This window comes from Eurosta solidaginis, chromosome 1 (genome assembly GCF_040869045.1).
Source record: "Eurosta solidaginis isolate ZX-2024a chromosome 1, ASM4086904v1, whole genome shotgun sequence".
Classification (NCBI taxonomy): Eukaryota; Metazoa; Arthropoda; class Insecta; order Diptera; family Tephritidae; genus Eurosta; species Eurosta solidaginis.
Window position 1 is genome coordinate 65,220,656 of NC_090319.1, and position 27,867 is coordinate 65,248,522.

General features: G+C 39.3%; 1 protein-coding gene and 1 pseudogene across 2 annotated transcripts in view; one reads left to right on the forward strand and one right to left on the reverse strand.

Annotated features, from left to right (window-relative positions):
• The window catches only part of LOC137234018 (serine proteinase stubble-like), a 28,903-nt pseudogene extending 24,450 nt beyond the window's left edge, over positions 1–4,453 (reverse strand).
• The window catches only part of LOC137234031 (uncharacterized), a 199,263-nt gene that overhangs the window by 96,602 nt on the left and 74,794 nt on the right, over positions 1–27,867 (forward strand). The window lies entirely within an intron of this gene.

Below are 27,867 nucleotides of genomic sequence, written 5' to 3' on the forward strand. Positions count from 1 at the left end.
AAAGTTATATTTTGCGTCAATAGACCAATACAATTACCATATTTCATTTCTTTTTTCGTATTTGGTATATAGCTATGGCATTTTTTTCATTTTTCGTAATTTTCGATATCGAAAAAGTGGGCGTGGTCATATTCGGATTTCGGCCATTTTTTACACCAATACAAGGTGAGTTCAGATAAGTACGTGAACTGGGTTTAGTAAAGATATATCGATTTTTGCTCAAGTTATCGTGTTAAAGGCCGAGCGGAAGGACAGACGGTCGACTGTGTATAAAAACTGGGCGTGGCTTCAACCGATTTCGCCCTTTTTCACAGAAAACAGTTACCGTCCTAGGAGTTAAGCCTCTACCAAATTTCACAAGGATTGTTTAATTTTTGTTCGACTTGTGGCATTAAAAGCATCCTAGACAAATTAAATGAAAAAGGGCGGAGCCACGCCCATTTTGAAATTTTCTTTTATTTTTGTGTTTTGTTGCACCATATCATTACTGGAGTTGAATGTTGGCATAATTTACTTATATGCTGTAAAGATATTAACTTTTCTTTTAAAATTTGAATTTAAAAAAATTTTTTTTTAAAAAGTGGGCGTGGTCGTTCTCCGATTTTGCTAATTTTTATTTAGCAGACACAAAGTAATAAGAGTAACGTTCCTGCCAAATTTCATCATATTATCTTCAACGACTGCCAAATTACAGCTTGCAAAACTTCTAAATTACCTTCATTTAAAAGTATGCGGTGCCACGCCCATTGTCCCAAATTTTACTAGTTTTCTATTCTGCGTCATAAGTTCAATCCGCCTACCAAGTTTCATCGCTTTACCCGCCTTTGGTAATGAATTATCGCACTTTTTCGATTTTTCGAAATTTTCGATATCGAAAAAGTGGGCGTGGTTATAGTCCGATATCGTTCATTTTAAACAGTGATCTGAGATGAGTGCCCAGAAACCTACATACCACATTTCATCAAGATACCTCAAAATTTACTCAAGTTATCGTGTTAACGGACAGAGGGACGGACGGACGGACATGGCTCAATCAAATTTTTTTTCGATACTGATGATTTTGATATATGGAAGTCTATATCTATCTCGATTCCTTTATACCTGTACTACCAACCGTTATGCAATCAAAGTTAATATACTCTGTGAGCTCTGCTCAACTGAGTATAAAAAAATTGCAATAAATTTATTTTCTGCCCGTTTTTTTATCAATAAATATGAAACTGTACCTACGGTTATGGTGGTCCCTTGCCTGAGCCATACTACACACATGTATACGGATGGTTTAAAATTAATGGAAGAGTTTCAGTCCGCTGTTTACTGTGTTGACCCAGAAATAAGTAGATCCTACAGGCTGCCAGATTACTGCAGTGTTTTTCAGGCGGGAATCAAAGCAGTGAAGAAAGCAGCAGAAATTCTGGAGGAAGCGAGCTTAAGCTGCAGCCGCGTCAATATATTTATTGATAGTCAGGCTGCGATTAAGGCAATAACCTCACAAAGTACTTCATCGAGAAGTGCTTTGGAACGCAAAGAAGCTTTGGAAAAACTTCGCTCCATACACGTTTACCTAGGTTCCCGGTTATAAAGGTATAGCAGGTAACGAAAAGGCCGACGAGTTGGCAAAGGAGGGTGCAACACTCGCTGAGTCGACGATAGACGTCCCAATCGGTTTGAGAGAAATCAAAAGGAGTTGCATATGATCCAACAAACAGGAAGGGCGTTGACAAAAGCGCGAGGCCGCAAAATTTCTAAGATCAAGTGCAAAGCAAAAGTGGCTCATATCTCGGAAGAGAGAAGACTTATGCGCATACTGACTGGACACTGCCTTCTGGCGTCACATGCTTATAAGTTAAGCCTCGTCAGTAGCAGCAAGTGCAGGGAGTGTTAGCTGCAGGAAGAAACGTTTGAGCACGTTTGTATTCGTGTCCTGCGCATGCCAGGTGAAGGCTCCAGCTATTAGGGGCGGCAGAGTTGCCAGATCTCGCGGCAGCAATTAAGCTGGGTCCTAGAAGTTTGCTAATATTTGCCAAGAGGACGTAGTTATTCTATAACATATATTCTGGCACCTGATTCGGGTTCTTCCGTTTGGTCGTCAAACAAATTCTGGTAACAATATGCACATATTCACTATATGTGAGATCTTTATTGACCGTCCAGTTCAAGCTAACCTTACTCACGGCTATCGTAAGATGATCAAATATTAGGAGGCTAAAAAGAACGAACGATTCTAAAAAAATCAATTCTTCATATCTCTAAAAATACATCCATTTCAAGTCCTTGTACTCGTAGCAATTAAGGTGCTTCCCGTAGGATTCGCGGAATGTTATCGATGTTAAAAGTTGTTTGCTGTATATTGAGCCGGTACATTCTGGAAATCAGCACATTTATAGTACTAACCCAACAATGGGAACAATTGATATGACCACGTTGAATATAGAACAAATGACTGGACGACGAAAAAGGAGAGTTGAAGAGCGGGGGAAGAAGAGTGAGAGATAAAAACTCCTTAAAATGCATGCAGATATACCAAAGTTATTGCGGAGCAACGTCTGCACGTATTGCTTCTGTGAAATATACCTGCAGGTTCGTTGCTTAAGTCTTTTGTTATGAAGTGAAAAGCTAAAGGGTTATTGGAGACGCTTTGTAACATTTGGCCCTGAAACTGCATCTGCTATTGGGTAAGCAATACAATTTGACAAATAAAGGCTATTAGCTCCAAAATTTTTTTATTTAGTAGCTCAAAAATATTGAAAACAACTAGACCGGGCGCTTAAACGCACACAAAAGTGTATGCGAGTGTGATTGACATGTGGGTGTAAAGCGAAATATGTAAATTTTGCATTTTATTAACTTTCGAGGTTTCTTTAGTAATAAAAAATTATGTAAGCCAAGTGTTACGCCTGAGTCAACAATTGGGGCCTTGTTGCATTTAAGGCAGTAGTAAGAGTAGGTAGGAGTAAAGCAAAAAAAAAAAAAAGTATAAGAAAAGTAAATGCGTCCGGAGACGCTACTTACCAACACATATGAACAGTAAATTTGTTGTGACAAAACGCATTTTGTCTAAAGCTTCAGCTGGGTTTTAAAAGATGCCGTTTTGTGCAATTTTAACAGTTGCTTGGCGCTCCTACAAGTTGTTCAATTTTTTTGATGGTATTTTTTTTTGTTTTGTGTTTTTTTTTTTTTTGTAAAATATTTTCACTATTACTCAATAGTGAATAGAGTTAGAGTATTAAACGACAAATGAAAATGTTGTTTTGCAGGAAGCGATTTGTGAGATTTTTGCACTTTTTTGCTTTGAAAATCCACAACACTAAATTAGCCAGCTGTTGTTGGGTACTTCCAAGCAGCAAATTTTTTTTTTTTTTTTTTGCAAACCGGCTGACCAATAAAGCAAAATTCAATGTGGTAATTTTAGATAAAAGCTTAACTGCTTAGTTTGTAGTTTGTTGATTTTTTAAGCTGGTCATGTGCATATGTGTGTGTAATGAATGTACGAGGTCTTCATTTTGGCCTTCATTGGATGCGCGTTTGAGTCGATTTGTTTGTTGTTGACAATGAAAATGAAAGTGATTTGCTGCTAAATTTAACTTGGTTGATTATTTTAAGCACTTAAACTGTGATTTCTATTATTTGTGTTTTTTTCGAATTTGGTATAATTTATAACGAGCTTGTTTGCTTAATAATTTTGCAGCTTTTTTGTTTGTTCACTTATTTTACTTTGTTTATTTATTTGATGCAATAATCTATGGATCAACCAATGTTGTTGCTATTTTCTTTGCAATTAGCCAATTTAAAAGTCAAATAAACTTTTAAGTTTATTATAATTTCGCGCTTAGTTTTTAGTTTTACTTGTTGTTGTAAAAACTCAAACAAAAAAAAATCATAAAAAATTTAACGCACTTGTATAAGCAACTATTATTTTCACCAGCTTTATATTACCATAAAGCAAGCATAATAATCACAACAACTAAAATTCCTTTTTTTTTAACTACTTTAACTACACCGTCAACATTTTTTATAATTTGGCCGCATATTTCACGTTATATTTTTTGTTGTTGTAAATTCCAAGCTATATTTAACCATCAAAAATTCATTAACAAACACAATGCAGTTTATCGAAATTTAAATTTTTTTATTTGCATACACAATCTATAAAAACAAAATATTAGACGTGCTGTATCTCATTTAAATATTTATCGATTTTAATTTTTTTTTGAAAATTTTTTGTTTCAATTTCATATTTAGCGCACCATACTCGAACCCCTACCGTTGTCGCCTGTTGCACATTACCAACTGAATTTTACGGCAAAATTATTTTGAATTTTGTCGTTGCCGCTTTGTTGGTTGCGATCTATGTATTCACAGTTGTTATTGTATAAGCTCAGCTTGCGCATGTGCACATGTGACGCTGACTTATGGCGTTAAGCTTTTGCGCAGGCGCAATGGTTAGCTTCGCCTTTTTGCTGTTTCCAACTGTTTATAAGCTTCGAAATAACTGCTAACGCCACCATTCGGTTATTTATTGTTTCTGGTAAAAATTTGACTGCGTTTATGACTTTAAATTGGGTTTTATGCTTTTACAGCTTATAGCGAAGCATTATTCGTTAAACTTAGGCTCACGAAGTGTTCGAGAAATCAATCAAATGCATTTCTCAATGCACTTTTGTGTTATTTGTTAAACCAGCAGAGCTGGCAGATTTCGTTTTACGCGAATTTTGGCATTCTTGTATTTACAAATTTTCCACACTTCCATCTCTTATTCGTTCCTCGAATTCTTTTCCACCATTTCTCACCCAGTCTCCTTTTCCACCACCTTTTTTCCACCATTATCACTTACATATCTGCTTTCCCTCTACCCTCTCTCATTGCCAATAACACTACTACCATCATTCCAGTACCAATACCATTCTCAGAACTTCCGCCACTACCTCTACCATCATAAATTCCATTACCACCACCATTACTACTTCCAAGTAATTATTGCTTCTCTTACAAGTATCGCTATCACTACCACTACCATTATCACAACTCTAACACTACCACCACCACTGCTCCTACCATACTCCCTGTCTCTACCACAACCTATACTATTCCCACTACTATTATTACTGCTACTACCACTACTGTTTCCACCACTACTGCTAAAACCACCACCACCACCACACACATTGTCACTACCTCTACCACAACCACCGCCGCTATGACTGCCCTTACCTTCCACCGCTACCATTGCCACAACCAGTTCCACTACCACTATCACTACAACCTCTACTATCACTGTGACTGCCACTACCATTACCACCGCCACTACCACAACTACTACCACTACCTCTACCTCTACCATTAGCACAACGCAACCACTAAAGTTGCCCACGCCATTTCTACCAGCATTACCACTAACGGTACCGTTTCCACTATCATTACCTTACCACTGCCAGAGCCACTATCACCACCACTGCCATTACCATACCCATTGTCAATACAACTTTACCTACAACTACCACCACCACTACCACTTCTACTACTACCTTTAACAGCACAACTACCACTTAATGACTTAAGTACTTCACGCATGATATAATCATTTCTATAGAACTTCAAAGTGGACTCCATTTGAGCGAATGGCCCCAAGCGGGATATATCCCTAGACCTTTGAAAGTGAACAAATTTGTCTTCATTGGCATATTGTTACAGGGGATTTTTTTTGAGGCTCTAGAAATATTGTGTAATGCTTTATCAGAATAGCGGCGTGGCACCGCCCATAAAAAAGAAAAGTCTTCCCATTTCCTCTTACAATAAAACTTGGTAAGTGAAATATCATTGATACAAAACTTTTTTTCGGTAAGATATAACTTATAAGCCTACTCTACGACCCTTTTTAACATCTTTTATATAACCGTGGGTGTGGTCTTTAACCAATCCCGTCCAGTTTTACTAGAAATATTTCCTGCTATAAGGAAAATATATTGTAATGAATTTAGGGAAATCCTGATTATTATTGCACCTTCTGCTAACGTTCGAATCACCAAACTGTTGAATAAATCATTCCAATATTCAGTATTGCAAATTGGTCTTTATTCAGATTACTTTGGGGGTACTTCTAATTAGACTACACTTCATAACTAATAGCATGCTTAAATCAAAAATGATTAGTCATTCGTAAGCTTGCGCTGCTTTTATATTCTCTGTTACCTGATCTGCATATTTCTCCAAAGGTCTAGACGTTGCACCTTCTAGAATTGTTGTATCTTCTGCTTGGTAATTTCAGTTATATGCGCATGTATGTGTGAGTAACTACTTCGGCTTATGACTACATGGGTGTGTGTGAGATGAGCTATCTCTTCGTCGCCTTCTACATAAAAGTGTCTGCTTTACTGTTGTTGTGCATTTATTTAGTAGCAGCTTAGTGATGCTAATATTCGTCAAAATATGCACCCAATCTTATTACGATCCGTTAATTTTTCTTCAAGTTATGCTTCCGAAACATAGAAAATTGGGTGGCATAAAAGGGGCGGTGCCATGCTCATTTTCAAAAATTTTATTTTTTTCCTATTTCTTGTTATAATTCCACTTGCAAAATGCAACACCATTGGTATAAAGCTCTTTTTGCAAAGATATAATTTATTTTATTCGTACACGACACTTTTAAAAATATTTTAAATAAAAGTGGGGGTGGTTCTTAGTCGATTTTCATCATCTTCTCTTAGTATATATTATTTATCAAGGATAGTTTCTCTACCAAATTTCAATGTGATATCTTTAACAGCCTTTTACTTACGGCTTGTTAAACTTCCAAATATTCTTATAAATGTGAGTGTTGCCAACCCTATATTCCAAAATTTTTTGAAACTTGTATTTTGTGTCATAAAACCAATTCACATACCAAATTTCATTAGCTTAGCGGTATTCGTTTTTGAATTATCTCACTTTTTCATTTCTATAAATTTTCCAATTCGAAGAAGTGGGCGTGCTTATCGTCCAATTTCGCTGATTTTCAATACCAATCTATTCTGGGTCCAGATAAGCCCATTTGATGAAGTTATCTCAATATTTGCTCAAGTTATCGTGTTATGTACGGATTGACGGACGGACGCACATGGCTTCATTTTCGATATAGATGATTTTGATATATGGAAGTCTATATCTATCTAGATTCCTTTATACCTCTACAACGAACCGTTATCCAATCAAAGTTAATATGCTCTGTGTGCAAAGCACGCTGAGTATATAAGAAACCCAAGACATATTGTTGTTGTTGTGCTAACAGTGCTTCGCCCCATTCAATGCGCACGACCACTCAAAAATTGTCATCAAAACCCTCTAACGGGAGTACAAGGAAACTGGCTGTTTCAACAGGGGCGGACCATAGGGAGCTTGGTGTTAGAGCCGTAGGTTACACATTACAAATGAAAGGATGGTTGATGTCATCGCATGCAGGAAATACATTACGTATGTCGTGGTTGATTGTGAACAAGTATGAGTTTAACTTGTTACAGCCAGGGTGACTCGTGTCTCCCTTGGTAGTGCTGCTTTCTTCTTCTGCAAGGGTAGGATATTGCATATTAATAACAGGGTTCACCGTGCGCGTCCTGGCAAAAGCGTTAAGCGATTCTGTGTAAATTTTGCTTAGAGCTTGCTTATGCTTGTCTGGATCAAGCGGTTGTGTTGGCAGGTGCCGGATCTCGTCAATGTGCTTTAGTAGAGGTTCCCTTAATCTCCGTGGAGGCGATGCTGGATCAAGCAGTTTTTTGCTATGATGACCTAGTTTATGAAAATTTAGCAAAAACTGCAGGATTTCGTTGTGCTCTTTAATTTTGAGCTATTTGGCCTCACTATGTATGTGGTGTTCGGGGGTCATAAGGAGACATTCAGTTTCTCTTGTTGGCTCCAAAAATCTAATTCTCTTCACAGAAAGCGAGAGCAATTTTTATACACAAACTGATAAATTGCCAAAGAGCAGTCATTAGCTATCATTCGGTGGCAAAATCTTGAGCCAGATAAATAATTTTGCATGTAAATGCAACAACAACGATTTGAGTCAGATAAATCCAGATAGAAGTCTGGTTCAATTTGTGAGCCAGATAATTTGTTAATTACTTCTTTTTAGGTTGGCAACGCGGCCTTTAATAAACCTACTTTTTCAAAAATAGATGTCGCTGCTTAGCCTTTCGCCGTAAGAGTTAAATGAAAAACAGCGGCGACATCTACCTATAATTTCACGTGTTCGAAAATTTCGTGACATCTGCGTCTCAAGTCTCTCAATGATCCAGAGCATTCCCGTGAGAATTGAGCGTGAGCCGGAGCTGTAAAACTCACTGAAAGACGGCAATTGTGTTTCACGTGCTATTATGTGTTTCATATTTTGTATGTATATAAGGCTGGGTCGATTTGTATGGACGAAAGTTAACCGATATCGCGCCATCGATTTTTCGATAGGATTTGGGCTCAGGAAAAAAAGTTCTACTACGCATACCCAAAAAATAATTTTCGAGCCTGCGTAATGTAACAGTTTTTTGAAAAAATATAAAATAAATATTTTATTTTTTCAAAAAACTGTTATCGCCAATGTTTTTAGCGGATATTTTTGGGTCGGACAGGGTATACATGAAAATTTTACAATCAAATGACATTTTTTTAGTAGGTCATGAAAAAAACTTTAAAAATCAAATTCGAAAAAATTAAAAAAAAATGAAATTTCGCACGCTCGAAAATTATTTTTTTGGGTATAAGTAGGTGAACTTTTTTCCTGAGCCCAAATCCTATCGAAAACTCGATGGCGCGATATCGGTTAATAAATCGACCCAGTCTAATGTATATATATTTATACACACAAAGCTATATAGTAGCAATTTGCTACACCACTTTTCCCTTATGGCACACGGTCTTTTCGTGTCAGTTTATACTCTCACTTTTGTTACAAATTTTTTTCGTATTCTTTATTAACATTTTAAGATCACACATTTGCGCTTCTGTAAGTTCTCTTTTGCCAATGATGCGTTGAAGCAATGTGGGCGTGTAAAATTGTTAAATACATAGATACAATATAGTATAATATCTTTGTATATTTACCTTTAGGGTTTTACTGGCTTGAGTTTGTGCATTGAATATATCTTTCAATAGAATATGGTGGGAATATAATACTAGACATAATATACTACATTTTATTGTATTATTCAAAACTTTCTGTTGCATGTCATATTTGTTAATTACGGTAATAGATTTGGCGTGAACTACCTTCGCCTGCTGCACTTAAACATTTTCACGGTCATTAGTAGGTGACATCTATTGTTTGGTACAATTAGGTGGTAAAAAATAAGCTTATAAGCTCAACATATGTATGTATGCATGTATGTATATTTGCTCGTTTTATTTACTTTATCACGCATGCGCACACACACATGTTCAGTATGAATGCAATTTGTTTAACTTAGGCGATAATAGTGCTTTGTTTTTCGAAATAGAATTCCCAATATATTGGAAAACCCATTTGTATTTCTTAGTAAACAAATATATAAAAGTATGTATGTATGTACATTAGGGTGGGTCGATTTGTATGGACGAAAGTTAACCGATATCGCGCCATCGATTTTTCGATAGGATTTGGGCTAAGAAAAATAATTCCACTACGCATACCCAAAAAAATAATTTTCGAGCCTGCGAAATTTCATTTTTTTTACTTTTTTTCGACTTTGATTTTTGAGGTTTTTCGATTATATTTCTGCCAAAAGCTTCTCAGTAAAAACTCATATGCCTTCCGGCTCCATTGGGTGGCTGCATAAAAAATGTAGGTCTCGAACCGTCAGTTTGTAGGGAAAATTAAAGACTAGCACGAAGCAGTTTGAAAGAGGAGTTCGGTTTAAATCTTATCGGATGTAAATCGCCCCAAAATATGTTTTTCTTATATTCGCACTAAACCTCTCACACTCTCATTCCGTATTCAGCCTTGAACCAGACGCGAGATTTAAACAAATAACAAACAAAAACTTAGAACTTTTTAGCGAATAAGGCAGACAACGACCTTGAAAGTTTCATCCGCAAAGTCTAATACATAAAAGCTGAACAACGGAGCATAAATGGAGTGGATGATTTTACCTAGCTCTCCTCTATGCAGCTAACAAAACTTGGGCGGTCCAGTAAATAAAGATGCATCGCATGGACTTCCAATGGGCAGTACCTTGTTAACACTCCAATAACCATACATATATGAGTTTCGGGAAACCCTACTAATAGCGCTTGGAGTCAAAAACGGGCCAGAAAGACCTCGACACACGACAAGAGGTGATATCAGGACAGTGTTTGCTTAGCTAGCTCAACACCCATCTGTCCAGAAGCAGAAAACAAGTAGAGAGAGGCTTTCCAAAGTCTGCACCGACAAACACTTTTAGTTTGCCAGTGCCAGCCTGGATCAAGAGATTAGCCCCACAGTTTCCAGGTATATCATTTTGCTCAGGCATCCAGATAATTTGTTCCAAAAAGTAGTTGGATGCTACTGATATAATGAAAGCCCCATCCTGCTGCATCTGTATGGAGAATGATAAGGTGGAATCATCGAGCCCCTTTATGCTTGACTACCCAGCTTTTGCCAGAATTTGGCGAAAGTATTTCGGTCGCGACTTACTTGAATCTCCGTAGGATTTATTCAAGGTTGAGATCAGTCTCATTCTAAATTTTACCGTTGCTACGCAAATACTCGGCACACAGAGGTGGAATCAAAGTCGTATAGTATTCTACACAAGGGCAGAGTGTTGAATGTGTCAACTTCAGTTGAAGCCGGCGCAAAGAGATGGAAACAAAGTCGTCTTGTACTCTACACAAGGCCAGAACACCACGGAAGGAATTCGGTTTGACTACCATAAAGTAAAGCCAATGTACCACCTTTGGAGAGCATCCAGCGTAAGCCTATTGCACTTCGAAATCTGTTCAAAGCAACCGAAGCCTTCCAGTCCTTTCCTCCACATTGAGCTGTACGGCAGCCTGCTGTCAAGCATATCCTTAAGGTACTTAACCCTATCGGATGGTCCAGCGGTACTCCCCTAAAAGAAGATCCATATTTCAAACAACCCGATCCACTGTAGAATGTGTATTCAGAAATTTACCCCGGACAGAAGCATGGGGTGATTCGCATAAGCCACCATTTGTAAGCAACTACAGCCAAGATTCTGAAGAACAACATTCATTACCACCACCTAAAGGAGGACGACCCCCTGGGCGCATCCCTTTTCTCATTTTTCTAAATTTTGGCTCAACCCTCCCTAAAGTTATGCCACTCAACAAGGACCCTTTTAATTTCCCCTGGCAGGACTCTGTGTAAGGGTATTTCTATGTTAAGAAGGACACCTCGCAAAAATGCTTTGCTTTCGAGGGATCCCTCTAAAAGTTTGAAAACCGAATGCACAGCTACTTCTGTACACCTAGCTTATTAAAATAGGCGTGTTGAGATGCCGCAAATTGATCTCTAGGAATTTTTTTTGGTTCAAAATTTGTTCATTAAGTTTAAACTTTTACAACTTTTTGGGTTTTTGTTAAACCAGAAGTATCAGATAATTTCTGTTTCTAGATTTTTTAAACTTTTTGATTTTTTTTCAACCGCTTTTGAGTTTTAGTATTGTGGTGAATGGTTTAATTTTCAACCCTGTACTAAAAACAAAATTATATGGAATCAGAAATATTAATAAAAGAAATTATATTCTGTATCTGTGTTAAAGTGATGCTCATCTTGACTGACTGACTGGGTTTTTCAGTTCGATTTTATGTTAAAACAAAACAAACAAAAAATGCGAAAAGTAAATGAAAGCAGAATTAATATCAATAAAATTTTAAAGTAGGACACAACGATGAAACAAACAAATTTGTTGGTACCTACTACAATTTCAGTTAGGGCATGAGTCATACAGAAAACCGCCTCTTCTACTACATCAGGCTGAAATAAACGATCCGCAGTGTCGTTGATAAACTGTTAACGATAGCTAGTCTACACATTTGCCGTCATCCAGTGAGTTTTACAGCTCCGGCTCATGCTCAATTCTCACGGGAATGCTCTGGATCAACGAGAGACTTGAGAAGCAGATGTCGTGATATTTTCGCACACGTGAAATGTGATTGGCAGATGTCGCCGCTGTTTTTCATTTAACTCATACGGCGAAAGGCTAAGCAGCGACATCTATTTTTGAAAAAGTAGTTTTATTAAAAGCAGCGTTGCCAACGAAAGATAAGTAATTAACAAATTATCTGGCTCACAAATTGAACCAGACTTTGCTCTGGATTTTTCTGGCTCAAATCGTTGTTGTTGCATTTACATGCAAAATTATTTATCTGGCTCAGCCTTTTGCCGCCGGATGATGGATATTATAAGTGCTAACAAATCGGTATTGCCAATGTCTACATTAAGGTGTCTTTACATCGGTCGATTTTTTCCACATTGCTACTAAATGCTTATTTTTTTACATTAAGTACAAGGGAAAAACGTAGCTAGACGTGGCTTTAGCACGATCAATTTTAAACTCTACAAAATAGTTGGGGATGTAATCTTCGCCAAATGTAAATGTTATTGGTAAAAATGTTAATCAAGATCAAAATTTACTTTATCAAAATTTTAATTCACTTTACCTTATTTTACCCTTTTTGTCAATTTTTTTTTTTTGTTATTTTTCAATCTTGCTTTATTTTATTTTGTTTTATTTTATTTATTTCACCATAATTTATTTTATTTTTTATTTTATTCAACTTTATTTTATTTTATTGTATTTTATTTTAAATTATTTTGATTTTTTCCATTTTATTCTTATTTATTTTATTTTATTTATTTTATTCTATTTTGTAAAATTTTTTTAATATTTCATTATTTTTTATTTTTTTATCTTATTTTATATTATTTTATTTTAAGTTACTTTATTTTATTATATTTTGTACTATATCCATTTTTTTTTTAATATTTCTTACTTAATTTTTTTTTCTTTGATTTCAATTTATTTTATTTTCTTTCACTGAATTTTAATTCATTTAATTTTGTTTTATTTTAATTGAATTTATTTTATATTGAATTTGTTTTATTTTATTAAACGGATTTTTTTAACTGACTGGGCGGCACGAATTTTGTAATTGAAATTTAAGTAATTTCCCGATCAGCTACAAGCTTGAAACTTGGAATATAGTTCACAACCCGATGACAATGCAATAATAAGAAAAAAACTTCGATAGGTGGCGCATGGATCGACATGTTTCAAAAAATCGTATTTGTGGTCCGATTTGGTTCATATTTGGAACACATAATACATACATGACTAGAAAACGGCGTGTGAAAGAAATCGCCGCTAGGTTCGCAATCGAAATTGTGGTCCGATTTGGTTCATATTTGGAACAAATATTACATACAGTCCGGTAGAAGTGACATCAAAATATTTTTGAGTTCGAGGAGGGACAAGCATGCGTTGCGCAGAGTCGAGTAAAGTCTTTGGAAGGATTATGTATTGAGGACTTAGATTGTAAAAAATTGTCAGGAAAGAGTCCTTGTAATAATGAGCCACTCAATGAACTAAATAGAATGAGAAATAATAGGCAATTAAATAAAGGCTAAAAACGTGAAAATAATATAATTAAAAAAAAAATTTTGTTAAACGGTTTTATTTAAAACAATACTTACATGAAGTAATAATAATACTAAAGGCTATAAAATAATAGTTAGGTCCTAGGTAATAGTCATCACACTCCTTATCAATCAAGGGCGTTGATCAAACAATTAAAAAAAAGCGTTAGGCGCGTGAAATGTCTAAAAATGTGAGGCGTAGCATAACCTGATTAAGTTTCAGTTGGTCTTACTTAAGACTGTCAATAGAAATTTGACGCATCTAACGCTTTTATTTAATTTTCTAATCAACGCCCAAGATTGATGAGGAGTGTGATGTCTAGTACCTAGGACCTACCTCATTATTTTCAAAAACCTTAAACATTTTTTAAATTATTTCATTTTATATTGCTTTATTCTTCTTTATTTTATTTTATTTATCTTATTCTATTCTATATCGTTATATTTTATTTAAATCATTTAATTTAAAAGTTTTTTTATTTATTTATTTTATTTTATTTTATTTCATTTTATTCTATTTCTTTTTTAATTTTGTTTAATTTAAAAATATTTTATTTTATTTTGTTTTATTATATTTTGTTTTATTTGATTTAATTTAATAAAAATTTTTTTATTTTGTTTTCTTTTGTTTTATTTTGTTAACAATTGTTTTTGTATAGGCCGATAAAAACAAAAACAACTGTTAATAAACCATGAGCACTTGGGAATGTCAAACAAAGTAATTGACAATAAACAAAAATCCAGCATTATCAGTGATTTGCACCAGATGGCGCAACACTGAATAAATATAGTTGGTAAAAGGAATAGAAGTAGCAAATTTGCCAGTCAAACAAACCACCGCTGTATAGCTAAATGGTTAGCGCAGCGTGACTAAAGCGTACTGATGATGAAGGCTTAACACCCCTCGAAATGGATCTATCTGCGCAGGTATGGCAGGTTGTCTGAAAAATTTTCTACTTTCTATTTCAAAAACAAAAAAACAATTTTTCAAATTTAGAAAAATTAAAAAATAACAATAATTATCATTAGAAAAAAATTATTGTTCTGGCCTTGAGCTCGAATCGAACCTTGGTTTATTTTGTTAACTTTTTTCTATATCCATTTTTTTAAAATATTTTTACTTAATTTTATTTTGTTTTATTTTATTTTATATTATCATTTTCGATGAGATTTAGTAGCCTTTTTGGGTTAAAATATATTCTTTAATTTTATGAGCCATTTTATTTAAAATCACAATTTCGTTGCAACATATTCAAATCATAAACAAATGAGCCAAGATATAGCAATGCGGAATTATTGTATTTGTAATCGAATTTGAAAAAAAAGTTTGATGACGGAGCGCTCTTGAAGTTTTTCGATTTATTACATTTCTCTCATATTTTGCTACCAGTTTTCGGAGTATTTAAACTATTACCTGAGTAAACGACTACGCCGGAGTAAAAATTAAATTTTCGGAGTATATTTTTTCTTCCTTTTTGAAAGCGGGCGAACAACTTACATCAAATTTAATTGGTGGCTTGGCAATCCCATCGATTGTGTTTTTGCCATGAAATGTTTCTCAGCCTTATGCACGGCCTAAAACGTGTAGAATGACTAATTAATGCTCCCATAAGCACAACACATTCTGGAAGAAAAGTAGGCTCTATCTCCCCGGATATTTATCGGGGAAAAATATTATTATTATTGTTTTCGGTTTACCACACATATTTCATGTCCTTTTAATGACACGACGGTGTCAAGACCAGGGCAGATTCCTGTAGGAACGACAATGGCGACCTGGTAACTGACGTACAGAGTGTGGGGGAAGACGAACCCGATACCCCGATTGCCGATGATGAAAAACACGCTCCGGCATTCAACTATGGCGAAGTGAGAATGGCAATATCACGGCTAAAAAATCACAAGGTGCCAAGTAATGACGGGGTACCCTCCGGGTTGTTCAAACATGGAGGCAAAAGAGGGTTAGCTGACCTCACTGACTCAACGTACTTCAGTTTTATATAAAACTTTAAGAAGTGCTGTATGTTGAATTTTTGCGGGATTTACAGATCGCGCCCGGACACACTTTTTCCTTACATTTTACTCCTTCTATTCTCATACCATACGAAAATAGTACAAAAACTGTGAGTAAAATGTGAACAAACATGTCTTAAGACACGAACAATGAATTCGCGTCATTTCATCTAATCTCGCCACTTGCAAACAATCAGCTTTTCATACGTATCCAATGAACCAAAAGATATTAGGTAGTAATACTATTTAGTTTTCAACTCGACCCACATAAACCTTTGAGATAAAAAATATAGTAGGAGGTAAGAGTGGAGCAAAATACTCCGATTGGGATAAGGTCTGAACACTGCGTCAGCAATGAAACATGTTGTCAAAAGCGTGACTTCACGCCGAGAAAATTTATATCCCAGCCAACTGTGATTTTTGCTCTCTCATTTTTCAATGCGGGATCTGTTTATTGGATCATGTATTCAAATGATCCTGATGATGAATTCAGAATGAATGTGTGTCATCAAATTAAAGAATACATTTTTTTATCTAATTTTGTTTCATTTAATTTTATTTTATTTCACTTTATTTTAATTGAATTTTTTTTATTTTATTTTAAATTATTTTGTTGTATCTTCTTTATTTTATTTTACTTAACTTTATTTATTTTAATTTGTTTTATTTTATTCTATTCTATTTTGTTATATTTTCTTGAATGTTTCCTTATTTTTTTCTTTTATATTACATTATTTTTTAAATTTTATTTTATTTTACTTATTTAATTTTTCCATTAGCAGCCTTAAATATTTTATAGAAAACAGGATATATGACACCAAGTTTCCTAATTAAGTTTGTATCTCGCAAGCCCAAAATGTAATTGAGCGCCTTTTTTCATGGATTTTCATATAGAATCCGTTTCTGCTGAAAATTATGTTAGAAAAAACTAGTCCACTCTAATGTGTATGCACTTAGTAGATATGTATGTACTATTTGCAAGCGTTTGCCGAAACGCTTAATTTGAGTTGCGTAAACGACTGGAGCAATCCGCTGGCACACTTCAACTCATAACAGGGTCGCTTAGTCAGTCAGCCTAAGACAAGCGACAGCAGTTCAATGTAGTTTGAATTGAAGGTAATTTATTTTTTTCTTAAATTAAAGCAACAAATTGACAAGTGGGAAAACTTTAATATTTCCATGTGTGTAAGTACAAATTTGTTGAATTTGTTTTTATGACGACATCTCCATTTTTCACGATCAGCTTAACAATAATATGTTATCTTACGATTCCTCTTCTCCAGTTCAATGCTTTTCCTTTTCAATACTCAGTCGCTGTCTCATTTTCCTACCCTCTCCCTTTTGTTTTCCACATCCACTCCATTTCTGGCACTCATTATCTCTTTTATCACTTTTCTTCTCAGTTTCCTCCCCTATTCAGAGTGATCAGCCTACACGTTATGTAAGGACAGCGTCACCACAATCGACACTTTCCATTCTTACCACTTTGAATTTATCCCACACAGTGCCAACGATTGCCCTTCTCTGTAAGCTTCAGAACAAGCGTTCCTCCTAGAGAGGAGTGCGCAAAGAAATTTAACTGGGCCAGTGGACTGGTTAACTGGTTCACGAGTGAGTCGAAGTTGGAGAAAAAGGTTGAAAAGCGGTTTCACGTGAAGAACTCGGTGTAATTCGTAAGTTTAAGTTGCCCGATAATTATAGCGTCTTCAAAGCGGTAGCTTCCGCTATTAATACGGTTGATGACAAGCTCTCCAGCGCTACTAGGATGACGACACATTTTATACCGGACTGTTCAGCTTTTTCCAGAACAAGACGAAAATATTTCGATCTCGGATTACTAGGATCTCCGAAGGGCTTATCAAGGGTTGAGATCGATGCAATTTGAAACTACGTCGTTGGTAGACAACGATTCTCTAAGTAGCTATGGCTTTCGTCACCGTTATCTTATGTGGTATCACAGTGTCAGCTTCCTTGCCGGAATGGCTACCTCTTAACCAAATTACTTATTTATCCCGCCTTTGGTAGGAAGGGATCCGAGTCGTACTCCAAGAATGCGGCACATTATTCAGTCTTATGCGCCTATCAAAAATTATAAAAAATATGGTCTTTGATAGGAAGGGACTATTCCATTAGCATAGGGCGATTTAAGCCTGGAAAAAAGTTTTTGGTTTTAGTCAAAAACACTGGCACTAATCGCTTTGTGTTGGGAATGCAAGCACGTCTAACAGCTCATCCGCATCATATCTCATACCTAGTTAGCAAATGTTGACTGAAAGTGAAGCGGGCAAAACCGAAGTGTTTTTTTCAAGTCAATTTTAACCTGTAAAAGAGACACATACATAAACTTTTATTCAAAATCTTATAAGTGGAAATGTGAGAAAACATCACAAATATTGAGATGGTGCGCTCTCTCTGCGAAAGTGGTTATATTTTGACCGACCTTCCCACGAAATTAACCAAGTTTGACGTATGGCTCCTAACCAAGGTCATAGGCAAATAGGTTAGGTTAGGTTTGGTTGGCTGCCCGAGGGCACACTTAGGCCAGTAGTATTAGGCCCGTTGTGATACCACGAAAAACACCGTTACCTTTCCTCTTCGAACCATTTTGAGGTCCTGATGAAAGCTACCAGGTCCTTGGCGTCATGCTCCGCAACCTGGCTCAGATTATCAAGAAATGGAGCTCCCAGAAAGCGCTGCCGTGTTCCGCTTAGTGCTGGGCAGTTGCAAATGAGGTGAACCACCGTTTCCTCCTCCTCATCCTCTTTGCACCTCCTACAGCAACGACGATAAGGCGCTCCTAACCTTTCTGCATGCCTACCTATGAGGCAATGACCCGTTAGTGCCCCCCAAGTGTGGAAATTGTATCCCTTCTTAGGTTGTAAACGTGACGGGGTCTTTTAGGATCCCATTTAGGCCAGGTTTCTTTCGATGTTAAACACCCCGGTGTTTGTAGCCATCTTTCGTCGGCTTGACAGTAGATGTGCTCTTTTAGCATTAGCTGGCATGTGGACAAGGGCATACCAAAGCGTTCTTGTCCAGGAAGAACCTGCCTGGTTGTACCCTGCCTAGCGAGTTCATTTGCAATGCAGTTTCCCTCGATATCCCTATGTCCAGGGACCCATGTGAGGTGTACACGGTTCTGTTGAGCCATCTATTGAAGAGATCGGCGACAGTTTAGTGCTAGTTCAGAATTGAACGAGTGGGAGCCCAGAGATTTTATGGCAGCTTGGCTGTCGCTGAAGATAAACATTTCTTTGCCGACATTGTATGTCCCTATCCTAGCTGCGGCTTCCATTATGGCTGCAACTTCTGCCTGGAATACACTGCAGTGGTCGGGTAGTCTGAATGAGAGCTGGATGTCAAGGTCCCTTGAGTATACTCCACCTCCAAATCTACCGTTTAGCTTGGAGCCGTCCGTGTATATGGAAATGCTGTTGCTCATAGCAAGGCACTTATCCGACTCCGTCCAGTCATCCCTGCTGGGTATGTTTATATTAAAGTTGGTTTCCGCAACTGTTGTGGTCGCACAGCGATCCGTGCTAGGAGGAAGAAAACTGTATTTGTTTAGCATACTTGAGTGTCCTGTGGTATTGTTGTTCCAACACGACAACTCCCTTAGACGCAGGGCTGACGTTGCAGCTGCTCGATGACCACCTAGATCCAATGAAAGGATGTCAAGAATGGCCTGAAGAGCTTCGCTAGGCGATGTTCTTAGAGCCCCGCTTATGCTTATCATGCTGGATCTGTGGACTTTATCCAACAAGTTTAGGTTTGACGCCTTGCTCAAGGCTGGCCACCATACGACTACCCCATACAGCAGTATGGGTCTGATAATCGCGGTATAAATCCATCTGCATATGTTGGGGGTGAGTCCCCATTTTTTGCCACTGGTTCTTTTACACGTATATATTGCAATATCCGCTTTCTTTTCTCGCTGAATAACGTTGTCCTTCCAGTTCAGCTTTTTGTCTAAAACTACGCCTAGAAATTTGGCTTTATCTGCCAAGCTTAGGCGCACCCCATTTAGTTCTGGTAGGTTTAACGATGTTATCTTGTATCGTTTGGTATATAAGACAAGCTCTACTTTATCGGAATTGACGCTGAGTCCACATCGGGAAGCCCACACGGAAACCTCTCGCAATGCTACCTGCATCAAGTCGCATAAAGTTTGAGGGAACTTGCCTCTGTAGACAATCGCTAGGTCATCAGCATATGCCACAACCTTCCCGCTCCCCCAACTAGTATCTCTTAATAGCGAGTTTACCGTTAGGTTCCATAGTAGAGGGGAAAGGACACCACCCTGGGGCGTGCCCCTTGCGACAAATCGTGTTATATCAACCTCCCCAGTGAGGAAAGCACATTCCTTCCCCTGAGCAGTTGATCAATCAGTCCCACTAGGGGTCTATTTACGTCCAGATCAGTTAAAGCATTGTTAACGGCGTCTGGACTTATATTGTTGAATGCTCCTTCAATGTCTAGGAAGGCCACAACACAATAATCCTTTTCGAAAAAGGATGTTTCTATAGTAGAGACTAGGCTGTGTAGCGCAGTCTCCGCAGATTTACCTTTGGTGTACGCGTGTTGATAGCCCGAAATGAGGTTCCTATCAATGCTTGTAGTGAGAAAATCGATAACTAATCTCTCTAGGGTCTTGAGTACGAAGGATGAAAGACTGATAGGTCTGTAGTCCTTCGGCTCGTAGTGAGAGGCTTTGCCTGCCTTAGGAATGAATATGACCGTGGCGCTCCTCCATGCACACGGAATATAGTTCAGAGCCAAACAAGCGGTATATATGTCCAGCAGCCAGTTGGCTGATAACTCCAAAGAGTAGATAAGTTGAGCGGGGACAATCCCGTCTGGTCCAGCATCCTTAAAAGGTTTAAAACTTTTAACTGCCCACCTCACCCTCTCCTCAGTGATGGGTATATTCACAGCTTGGTTTGCTGCAGGTACTTCCGGTGCGTTGGTCATATTTCCCGGGAAATGTGTGTCCAGGAGCAGCTCTAGGGTGTCCCCTTCTGTGCTGGTCCAGGTACCATTCGGTCTCCGCAGAAAGCTAATAGCTGTTTGCGTCTTAGAAAGCACGCACCGTAGCCTTGATGTGTCAACGACACTTTCGACTCCAGTGCGGAAATTTCTCCATGAAGTTCTCTTCGCTTGTCACAGGACTTTTTTGTAGGTCCTTAGATTGTCCTTGTATTCTAGCCATTGTGCCCCGTTATCAAAGAATTTGGCTTTGTTGAACTGTTCTCTACAGGATTTACTAAGTAGGTCCAGATCATCGGACCACCAGTGAGGTTTACGCTTACCGCGTGATTTTGGCAATGGACAAGCCTGTCCTAAGGCATTTGAGAATGCCGATGTGAAGGTTTCTATCATACCCTCTAGCTCCTCCGTTGATGAGGAGCTTTGTGGGGGCAGTTCTGGTACTTCTCTCGCTAACAGCTCATTATGTAGGTCCTGTCATTATGTATTACATGGGTTACGTCTGGCAATGGGCTGATCGACGAAGAACTCTAATTACTTCAACATACCGGTGGTCTGAAAAGGAATGTTCCTCAAGAACACGCCATTTTTTAACCCACCCAAAAACGCTTCCGCTACAAATAGTGAGGTCAATAACCTCCTTACGGTTTTTAGTAATAAAAGTTGGTTCATTACCTACATTGCAAACTACAAGGTTAGTTGTTAAAAGGTACTCAAAAAGTGACTCACCACCTCGCCGAGGCCGTAAAACACTCTTTCTTTGCTCCGTCTAAGGAGCTCGAGAGCTTCCTTATTCAGGGCTAACACGACCTGTCTCGTAGGTCTTACAGCGTCCGCGACTTGGATGACACTCCAGTCCTGCGTTGGGAGAGCCGGGTTCATCAGTTGCAGCATCCTGAGAATTCTCTCAGGTTCTGCTGGAACTGCTGGAACCCATGCCCTGGCCCTTGGCCGAGCCGGAATGTCCTTCCAGTCGACGACCTCAATAATCGCCCGAGATAGACTTGTCCCAGCTCTGCGGCTGCTGCCTTGTACAGCGCAACAGACCTTGCGTCCTCGCAAGCGAGTACCTTGATTTGGCCCTGGTACCATCCTGCATCAGAACCTCGCGGCGGACTACCCGGAGACTCCATCAGCACGTCGAGATCGGCATTAACGATTTCATTCCGGACGTACGGCCACTGGTCTTTAGGGATTGCACCACGGTCATTCCCTCGGTCCAGGATTCCTATAAGGATCCGGCCCTTGGCTACCTCATCAAAGCTGGGTTTTGGCTACCACGGGGTGATTTTGGTGCCTTTTTGGCGGTGGTTTAATATCCTCATCGGACCTTTGACGCTTGTATGGGGTTGCGCTTTCTACATTTGTTGGCAGAGAACCCCGAAAATTCGGCAGTAGAGCTCGCGACCTTTCCACCGAATTCCTGGCGTTCTCTGACAGCGTTTTCAGCGGAACGCCCTCATACCTTGACAGCATTTTTCAGCCCTTCTCTTGTTCCTGTGGAACGATCCCTTGTGAGACACTTCTTGAGAAGGGGTCCGACCCGTAGTTGCCCTCGCGGTCATACCCGCGGATGGTGTCTTCTTTATGGCTCCTTTCTCCTTTGGCTCAGTGTGACCAGATCGTGGGACCCCTGTCACAGCCGTGAGGAGAACAGTCGCCGTACCGTCGTCAGACAGGCGCCCAGCATCAGCAGGCGCGTCAGTGTTCGCCGTTGCCAGCGCAACTACCTTCGCCGCCATACTAGTACTTGCCCCCGTCAGATCACCTAAGATCGTATTGACTGAGGTTGCCCTCTTGTCGTCCATGGGGAGCCGACCCGTCGTTTCCAACGCAGTCGCTCCCCCGGTTGAAGTAGCTGTTGCGGCCCCGTTTTCCATTGGCTCGGAGTGGCCAGGTCCAGAGACCCCTGCAACAGCCGTGGGAAAAATGGTTGCCGTTCCTGCGCTTGGTTCTAGGGTTCGCCCTTGCCAGCGCAACTCCGTTCGCCGCCATACTAGTGCCGACCCCCACCAAGTCGCTCTTCCCTTTAGCTTTGGTAGCCCTCCCTAGTTCACTAGGGCGTATGGATACCATTGGTGTTGTCCTTCTCCCTGTGGAGGAGGACGAAGTTTCTTTTTTGTTTTGTTTTTTATTCATCTTTTTCGTACGACCCCTTGCTAGACGAGGCCACCTTAGGGTCAACTTATTGAAAGGGGGAAAAGTGTCGTCCGCCGCGGCAGAGCCCCTTACCGCGGTAAGACCATTTGTACTCTCTGAGGCGGCCCGGTGTCAGATAGGCTCCGTACAAATACAGCCAGATTAACCTCCCGGCTGCAAACCATCCAATGGGCACGGTGCCACATAACACCCTGGATTGGGAGGGGGCAGATCTTGGTCATCGCTCACCCTAGGACTAGGCCACCGCAGTCATGGAGATCCATATGAACCTGCATCCTACTGGGTGGCATAGTCCCGTGGTCAGCGACTAAGCCCTCGGATCACGGCAAGATGTCTGTCCTTCGCGAGAGCATAGACAAGTATGTCAGTATTGAAACTAATCAATTTACTATTCTTACTGGGTATCGATGAGTTCGTTCACTACGACATCCATACCCCCCCCATGATCTTTCTATGTTATGTACTTATGGACCAGACACTTCAATCTCACCTTACCAGAGAAACTTCCCGAGCTTGGGTTGTAACGTGCCTTCCCTTTTAGTACGCTATAGACGGTTGTTTGAAATGCATTCTAATTGCTTTCTGCTTAAATTTTATTATGGGGAGCTTAATGCCTTCGAAAGTTTCATACTCCATAATCATATCAAAAAATAAAATGCTTCAACTTTACCGAGTTAACTCATCGAAACCGATCGCCTTCGTTAATGTTCATATTTAGCGTTACTTTCAAACATGTTATGAACCTTCTCTAAAATTATGGTTTAATTTTTCACTGTGTAATAATAAAAAAGCTTTGCATATTTTGAGGCTGGATGTGCTTACTCAACTGAATGAATTGGTGAACATAACCAAATATAATAAGTACCAGTTATTCAGTTCTGGTAAAGTTAAACTTAGCTTAACGCGGCCATTTTGTCAGATTAAATAAATGTAAAGCGCGTAAGCCTCCGAAAAGATTTTAGGCCGAGCTTCTCTTCCAATTTGCGTCGTGCTCCTTTTAATTTTTCCTACAAATTGGCGGGACGGGACCGACTTGTTTTATGCCGCCTCCGAACGGCATCTGCAAGGCAGATGAGTTGTCACTGAAAGATTTTCAGGGCAGAAATGCACGCGGAATGCTTGCCAAGCACTGCCGAGGGGCGACCCCGCTTAGAAAGTTTTTTTCTTCTAATAGAAAAAACTTTTTTCTACAATTTTGATGTTGCTCTGCCCGGGGCGTGAACCGAGGATCTTCGGTGTGGTAGGCGTAGCACGCTACCATCACGGCCGCCGTCAGGTTACTTAGTAAAAAAAACTTGTATCTACAGGTGTATTGCCGAGAGCCATTTGCCATGGTTAAGAAGCAAAAGTAACAGGCGAATTCCACGAAAATGTACTTACATGTATCGACCTCTCATAAAATAAAAATTTTGTTTTTGTATCAATAAGATTTGGATTTAAATTTTATTTAATTAAAAAAATTTTTATTTCTTGGTTTTACAATAATATATATGTACTTTTATAATTTTTTGTTACATCACACATTTGCAGTACGTTGTCAATACACGTTATGATTTTTTACTTTTTTCCCATACCAGTATTTGTTTGAAGGTTTTACATTTATGTCAGTAAAATAAATCATAGATAAAGTTCGTGATTGGTCTCCACTGCATTTGTGAAGTATGTATGATTGCTAAGTGTAATCAAAAGTTTCAAAATACTGTGATGAATGTGAACATAAAATGGTTAGATCTAGTTTACATTTAACGAAATCGAGATTAACTTCATTTGCGTACTTAATTCCTAATCGTTAATTAAATAATAAGATTTCCCATATAAATTTTTCCCAGCGATAATCTATAATTATGAAACAAATTTTAGAGATCCCGATTTTCTTCATTAAAAAAACAACTCTTCTAGAGTGCAATCTCTACGCTGAGCACGAAATCAAAGAGAAATATGAAAATTTACTAGAAAGTAACCCTAGAACTAGGTTGAAACATATTGTGGCGAATGTTGAGATCCACTAGGCTGTTAGTAAATAATCACACAACAACAAAAACATGAAGCAGCCACTCTTATGAACATGTACACATTAAAGCTAGCAAGACTTATGTAGAAGGCGACGAAGAGATATCACACACACACTCACATGTAGTTATCAGCCGAAGTAGTTACTCACACATACACACGCATATGGATAAAAACTACAAATATACGCGTATATGGCTGGTAGCCAAGCATGAGCTACAAGAGTTCTAGAGGGTGAAACGTCTAGACCTTTGAAGAGATATGCGTACGAGGCAACAGAGTACAAAAGCAGCGCAGCTGAGTAATAACTAATCAGTTTTGATTTAAGCACGCTATTGGTTGTGAAGTATGATTGTACTACTCCCAAATTAGTCTAATAAAGATCATTTCTGTATTGCAAAGAATATTGGAGTGATTTATTCAACAGTTTAGCGATTCGAGCGTTAGCAGCTTTCAAATAAGCGGAATCTCCCGAAATTCGTTACAACATATATGTAAACGCGTAGATTATCTGTTGATGACTTACTGTAGATTAGTGCATGTGTAAACGGGTCTTAAAGTATTTTTTACCCTAATTTCAAATGTAGAGGCTCTAGTCTCCGATTTAGTTTTTAATAAAAATAATTTTTTGAATACATACCCTTTATTATTCTCAATTAAAGAAAGTTAAATTTTCTTTTAAAATTTGCCTTTTATGAGTTGATCCGGAGCACTACCCTGAATTATCCAACAATAATCAGTTAACATATGCGCGTTCCAGTGTGAGGGTTGCAACCCTTTGCAGACCTTTTGAATACGTTCCTAACGGGTTTAGGCGAACTTGGTTCTACAATAGTTGCAGCCTTTGAGCTCATACTTCAGCGGGTACAAATGAGCTGTAACTGTCCCGCCCTGCTTATGATTGACACCAGTTCCGAGGTAGTTAGATTGAATGTCTCCCATTTTTTTCCACAGGTACATTTTTGCTTTATCAAAAGCAGCTTCGAAAGGTACTGCGTGTTTACTTTCTTATCACAGACCTTCTCTGGGATCTGCCAAATAGTGAAAACCTGGTCAATAACAATCAGTTCGGTAACACTGGTAGTCCTTCGCACAATACTTTAGTAATAAACCGCCTTTGTCAGTTTGTCACAGTTGGGTGGCGGAACGTATTGTATTTTTACATCAGGAATTTGAGCATCGGATTCGTATTGGAATATCGGGTTCGTACAATATCGTTGGCACTTACCAGATTTTATGGACATGGGGAAAACCTTTTACACGCAAATATATACGGAATAAATTTCTTAAGGTTGTATTTACGGACTGAGCGTAAGTACTAAATAACTCACTTCCATGACATCATATGCGCTTTTAGGACGGTCATACTCTGTTCAGTGTGTCTCGTGTAAGGGATGGTTGCATAGGACAGGTTGTTCTGGGCTTGATCCCAAAACCCGACGTCCACGTAACTTTTATAAATCTTTTGTGGCTCCTTGCTGTTCACGTCCAAGGGCGTAGTCTACGCCTTCCAGCAGCCCAGCTGCTCAGTAAGCCACAACTAGTACCCGCGGCTCCAACAACTCAAACAGCTGCTACCACTCATAACTACTATCTCCGTAGTAGAGTCGGTAGCAATGCTGAGCATCAGCCCCTGCCCCCGTCCTCTCCCCCCCCCCCCCCCCCCCCTCTTTTCCGGCAGCAATCGTGTAGGTCAGGGAAATATACTCTTAGTCCCTAACCCCGTTTGCCAGCACAGAATATATATGTTTGCGACATCCGCCCAATGCAGCTCCTGCCTTGGGCGGTGCCACTTTCTAGATGTTCTGGTCTCCGCGACGGCAACCCCCCGACGGGTTTCATTACCGGGTACCCCAATGCTTGCCCAAGGACACCCAGTCCCAGGGCCACAACAGCAGTTGCATCCTGGCCTTCCTCAACCCAAGCGTAGTCACCCGTCACTTACTCCCAGAGTGGCGACGTCTCCCCCTATGCACTTCAGAATTCTGCAGTTAAACTGTAATGGATTAACTGGTAAGATCACGGAGATAGTCGATTTCATGAAGCGGCACAACATCCGCATTGCTGCGATTCAAGAGACTAAACTCACAGCAAGATCAGCACTGCAAACCTGTTCTGGGTATAATGTCCACAGAAAAGATCGCATGAGCGGAAATGGAGGCGGCCTCGCGTTTATAATACACCACTCTGTGCAGTATCATATATTTGATCCTGGCATCGACCGCAGGGACAATGTCTTAGAACGTCAAGGCCTATCTGTCCGGTCAGACGATGCAAACCTAGAAATCATCAACATCTACATCCCTCCTGCCACCTGTTGGCCCAGTGGATAAAGCCCTAATATTAGCGCCTTATTCACTGGCAGCAATCGCATTATCTTAGGCGACTTTAATGCCCATCACGATCTATGGCATTCAAACTTGCGGGCGGACAGTAGGGGTGAGATGTTGGCGGATCAAATAGAAGAAACGACGTTCTGCACAATAAACGGAGACGTCCCCACACGTATGGTAGGAAGCTGTCACAGTTCGCCGGATATCTCAATCGTGAGCGCAGAACTCGTAAACTGCGTCAACTGGCAGCCGATGGTAACATTGGCATCCGACCACCTGCCTATACTTATTTCGTTCGAGCGTACCGCCAACTTCATCGTTACAGAAAAACGGTCTTTCATAAACTTTAAAAAAGGAAAGTGGGACGAATACAAATCTTTTACAGACAACCTCTTTGCTGCCCTCCCTATTCCGACTGGTGCCCGCCAAGGGGAGCGTGCTTTCCACAAGGTCATTGAATCCGCCTCAGCACGTTTCATTCCCGCCGGGAGAATTCCCGAAATTCGGCCCACTTCCCGGCGGAGGCCGCAAATTTAGCGAGAGAACGTGACCTTATAAGACAGCTCGACCCAGGCGACCCCCAAATAAGGGATATAAACCAGCGCATCAGATTGCTTGTGGATGAACACAAGCGGGCGAAATGGGAGGAGCACCTATGAGGTTGTAACCTCTCTGCCGGTGTGGGTAAACTTTGGTCCACCGTAAAGTTCCTATAGAATCCGTCTAAGCACAATGACAAAGTTTCCATCGCCTTCGGCGATAAACTGCTGTCGAATTCGAAAAAAT